Raw genomic sequence first — 6002 nt, forward strand, 5'->3', positions numbered from 1 at the left:
ATATGTACGTTTAACGTATTTAAGTTCTTGCACTTAATCCATGTAGATACGATTACATTAAAGGGGAAGTGTACACGCAAAAATTACTTTCTTTCTTTTTCTAAACAAAACGCAATTTTAGAATTAGTTAGTATCTGTGTTTGAAAATATACACTCATTTTTTTCACAGTGAAAGTAGGAAGCTCACAATAGTGTGAAAATGATATGCCGTTATGAGGCCTTCGTTTTTCGAGCTAAACAGGCCTGAGTTATCTCCCTTAGATTATGACGTAATTGGTGCCAATTCAACTGGGTCCCTGTCTATTCTGAACGCAAAAGATATCAAGTACAAGTTTTCGGTAAAACAACATGGCCTACGACACACTCCGGCGCAGTGGTGACTCAGCATAACACTATGCTGGCTGGCATCTGAGACGCTAGAATGACACACCTGTACCTACACCACGTGAAGCGGCTCTAACAAAGCATGGTGACGTCATAATGTTTATCAATTGGCACCAATGACGTCATATTGCAAGGGGCATAAGCCATGGTGTTTTTGTTATGGAAATAGAACACTTGGTAAATGTGAAAAATATAAATCGTTTTAATGCAAAACATATGTTGATTAATTGTGATATTTTTATATTTTTGTCTATGACACTTCTAGGTTAACACTTTTGTTGTGGAAAAAGTACAAGAAAATTAGGTTCATTTCCGTGTGAACTTGCCCTTTAAGAATCGCCACGTATTTCTCTTTTGTCACTTTTCAATGTTCATCTCACATTTTGTGGAAAGCTGAGTGAATTTGAAAGTGATATATTCATCGTTCTTTGTGTTGTGCATGCACTTTTATGTACCGTTTATGGAAACAAGCGAGATGGGTTAAGCGCCGCTTTTGACAAAAAACAATATTTCAGTTATTATCAAGACGTGTCAAAGATGAAGCTCCGAGTTATGCTGGAGTCAGACAACTTCTGTGAACTACACCGACACAAGGGCAGTGCTGCCAGGATCATAATACGATCGTGTCTTTATACGAACCTACTACTAGCGGGTCCTGGTACAGCTAAGGGGCATAACTCTGCAAAAGATTGTTTCTCGTATGACATATTTTGTAACCTGGTTGATAATTTTAACTTTCAACACATTGGACCATGTTTTTGATAACGAAAAACGTAAAATGGTCTCATTATGAATATTGCTTCTTTTTACTTTTAACCCAATTATGTTTTATAAAAAAAAAATAAACAACGCACGTAAGAGTGACTTGCATTTATGAGAAAACTGTGTTAGTTCTTTCAACCATTAACCAAAAAGAAGGACTGTTTAACGAAAAACACCTATAATACACAATGCTGTAGCTAAAACCACATGCAGTTTGGAGGCATAAATACGGAAACCTTTTGTGGTCATTTGATTTTATATTTTTCCGGAAATGTCAAGATACTAACTCGAAATTCCATGCTAGTTTCTTGAAAATTCAAGTTAGTATCTTGAAATGTCAAGCTGGTATCTTGAAATTTCAAGAAAAAACCCAAAAACAAATGGCCCTAAAAGGCTTCCGTACATCAAGCTAGGCTCTAGAGGAAATGGCAGTGAAACTAGCCATAGAATTATGGACAAATGTGAGGTTCATATAGAAGGGTAAATACATAATAGTACGCGTTATTGTACACGCGCTGACTGCATGGCAAGGGTTTTTGTGGCAAGGACCATCCAACAAACCGGCAGCTTCGTATGTCTTCTGTTCATCGGAGACAACCCAGCTATATGACGGCGGTCTGTAAATAATCGAGTCTGGGCCAGACAATCCAGTGATCGATATCATGAGCATCGATCCACGCAATTGGGATCGATGACATGTATGAACCAAGTCAGCAAGCCTGACCACCCGATCCCGTTAGTCGCCTTTTACGACAAGCATAGTCACCTTTTACGACAAGCATAGTCACCTTTTACGACAAGCATAGTCACCTTTTACGACAAGCATGGTCGCCTTTTACGACAAGCATAGTCACCTTTTACGACAAGCATGGTCGCCTTTTACGACAAGCATAGTCACCTTTTACGACAAGCATGGGTTGCACCAAAGATGTAACGGGTAACAATCAGTATTTATTCCCTCGATTAACTCCAAAAAAGATGAGGAAGGAGGAGTAGACTAGTGGTTAAAGCGTTCGCTCGTCACGCCGAAGACCCGGGTTCGATTCCCCACATGGGTACAATGTGTGAAGCCCATTCCTGGTGTCCCCCGCCATTCTTGTTGGAACACTGCTAAAAGCGGCATAAACCCAACTCAATCACTCTAACAAAGATATTGCTTGTAGCAATCATCCGATCGTAACACAATGCACGTATGTGTATGTCTCCCATCCGTGATCCAAACGAGGCACTTGCTATGTCATATTCTTCAAGAAAAAGATGGAGGTTTATAGCATGGGCGAACTTGTTATTGTAGTCTCGACGAGATTATCGTCACCGTCCCTGAAACACTCCAGATAATCAGCAAGGACCTTGTACCATTCTACTGCCAAGTACGCCCGTGCCGGTGCGAACGTTTCGAAGGTCATAGGTCACATCATTGCAATCAAATGTTGCCGTTATTCCTCATCCCCATTCTTGGTTGAAGTGTAAGCTCCGCCCGTTCTTGGGCTGAATTGAAGTGCATGTGGTGTTGACAAGGGCTTGCCCCTGTACTTAACGGGCAGTCTATGGGCAGCTGTTGCACTGCCGAGATAAGACCGCCTCCGTGGTGAGCGGAAGGTCCGGGGTTCGATCTCCGGGCGCGTCATACATGTACCAATAGACGTTAAAATATGGTTCTTGTTGTTACCCTGTCTGGCGCTCGGCATTAAGGGGCTAAAACAAGGACTGGTCGGCTCGGAGTCAGTGGGGTATTCATGTTAAACAGCGGCATGGTATCTCAGTGTGCTCGAACTATAAATCAGCAGCAGTCCGGACAAGCAGCCACACACACGTGCATGCACGTCGCTTTATAAGTGAAATAATCTTGGACGCGACGTTAAACTCCATTTCACCTCACATCACCCTACTGTCTTCTCCAGCCGAGATAAAAAGAAAAACGACCCAACAACCCGGCTACCACTGTTCGGTTCACTTCGTCAAAAGCTGGCATTAAAAATAAAATAATTCTAAAATTGTTTGCTCACCCGTTCTTGTTGGATGTGGGGTCAGGATAGATAGTCGTAAGGGGTGTTCGGGGTAGAAAAGGTCTTCAGGTACTATGCTTGTCGTAAGAAGCGACTAACGGGATCGGGTGGTCAGACTCGCTGACTTGGTTGATGCATATTCAACGGGATCCCTATACTACGGGATTCGAACTCCGGACGTCCGCTCTCAAGGCGGACGCTCTACCACTAGACCACGAAGGCGGTCTAGTAGTCGTAGAAGAAGTAGTAGTAGTAGTAGTAGTAGTAGTAGTAGTAGTAGTAGTAGTAGTAGTAGTTGTAGTTGTAATAGCATTAGCTGGTAGTAGTAGTAGTAGTAGTAGTAGTAGTAGTAGTAGTAATAGCATTAGCTGGTAGTAGTAGTAGTAGTAGTTGTAGTAGTAGTAGTAGTAGTAGTAGTAGTAGTAGCAGTAGTAGACGCAGAAGTAGTATTAGTATAAGTAATAGCAGGAATAGTAGGAGTTGGGTGTCTTCGTAGTAGTAGACAAAGGGTTTGCGCAACTGATAAAAATGACACAAAAAACAAAACAAATTTCATGAATCAACAATTTAAATTTCGAAAAAATATATAATAGACTTGTGATTCGATCACTACAGTTATGCTATCTCAGCAATGTTTTACTAAACGCTTGTCATTCCACAGTTATTGAACTCCCAATTTGGAACAATTCCACAGAGAACATTATCGATAAGGCTATTGAACACCTCCACCCTTTTCGATCTGCGATAAATCAATCATCTGTTGATACGATCGACGCGTAACTAGGCGGAGACCGTATGCCTGTGTTGGAACCAGCATTACAATTGCTGTAGGCGTGCAACTCCGCCGCAGTGTTTAGTAAGGCAAGTTACGTGGCGGGTTAATTACCCATGGTTTGAAGATAGTCATCGGTTAATTGTAAATGTTGGAATAGAAGGAGCAGGAACTAAAGCGTATTTAGATTTGGCCAGTGACACTGGATGGAAGACACGGGTCACGTGGGTAAAGCCAGGTAGACGCAGTAGGTGTGGTGGTAGAAGTATGAGTAGAGGTAGTGAAAAATATAGTTGCCATAGATAAATAGTAGCTGTAGTCATAGTAACAGAAAATGTAATGTGTAGTGTTAGTGATGGTAGATGAAGTGATTAGAAATAAACGGCCGGGAAAAGAAAGTGCACACTCTAAAATTGTTTTTGACCAAAAACATTCAAATGTTATCAAAACGATACGATGCTGAAAACAGTTGCCGAAACACAACCTTAAAGGCCAAAATATGACGCCGGTCTGTAAATAATTCAGTATAGACCAGACAATCCAGTGATTGACATCATGTGCATCGATCCACGCAATTGGGGTACGTTGATATGCGTCAACCAAGTCAGCGAGTCTGACCACCCGATCCCGTTAGTCGCCTCTTACGACAAGCATAGTCGCCTTTTACGGCAAGCATGGGTTGCTGAAGCCCTATTCTACCCCGGACCTAAGTGGTAGTGGTGGTGGTATTATGAAGTCTTAATAATAGTACCTGACACGCCTTTATTCCGAGTTACAAGTAAGGTATTCTCTATTCTCACCCATAATGATCACTTTTATTAGAACAGAACAGTTTTATTTTGATATCGGTTTATCACAGACTAACCAACGAGCTACGAGGATTTACGGTTTATCTGCCCCGAGTGAGCGAATAGTGTAACACCCGTGCATTTAGCGAGGGGTAATCGACATTCATTCATGAGGGTACAGCGAGTGTGTGAGTATGTTTTTACGCCGCTTTTAGCAATATTCCAACAATATCACGCCGGGGACACCAGAAATGGGCTTCACACATCGTACCCATGTCGGGAATCGAACCCGGGTCTTCGGCGTGAAAAACGAAACTTTAACCACTTGGCTACCCGACCGCCCCTCATGAGGGTTTAAATACTCCGAGTCTGGAGTAGATCATTCTTTATACTAACACAAGTATTGTATATTAAAGATACGGCTTTATGACATGACATGTCAACCGTACAAAGACACTTCACTGACGACTACCTATTGTTGCGATGACCTTATGATATAAATATATGACATCATGAACAATGTATCATGACGCCATATCATAGCGATCTCAACAATCGAGAAATATGACGTTTTATCGCCTCTTCATATCAATCAGCAAACTCGCTTTAATTTTTCGTAATATTATCACACTCGTTTCTACTACCAACAGAAGTTCTATTTGGCGAATAACCCGCGAGCTACGGGGAACTGCGGAACTGTCCCGAGCCTTGGCGATGAAATTTCAATATTAATTCACGAGGGACGGATCATCCGTAATTCGGAGTTGTCAGTAGGTAGGGTGTGTGTGTGTGTGTGTGTGTGTGTGGGGGGGGGGGGGGGGGGGGGGGTCTGAGTGTGTGTGCACTTCCCCTTCTCTGAATCTGGGCTTTGTGGACACATACACAGTCTCCTAAGGCCCCGCATGTCTCTGTGCAGAGTCTTGAGGGGTGACTGTAAGAATCCTCTGATCGTGGGATTGAATCCCAGAATCGCCCTGATTAGACTTTGATTCACTTTGTCAGCATTAACGTCCGAGACCTGCATCACTAGGAGCTTTTCACTTACATTAAACTGACACCTCGTAATATAGCTCCAATACTGTTCAAAGCAGCGTTAAAGCCAATTCACTCACTCACTCTACCTCATGTCACAATTTGCCTTAAATCAACACAAGGGTTGTGCGTCGTGTGGCAACTTTCCCGTCTCTATGCGTGCAGGAATCGCGGAGTTTAACTGTCACAGCTACCGATGATCCACTAACACGAAAACAACTCCACAAAACGGTTTATGACGATCCCCCATGGTGAATA

Source organism: Haliotis rufescens, unplaced genomic scaffold (genome assembly GCF_023055435.1).
Source record: "Haliotis rufescens isolate VD_foot unplaced genomic scaffold, xgHalRufe1.0.p SCAF_5, whole genome shotgun sequence".
Classification (NCBI taxonomy): domain Eukaryota; kingdom Metazoa; phylum Mollusca; class Gastropoda; order Lepetellida; family Haliotidae; genus Haliotis; species Haliotis rufescens.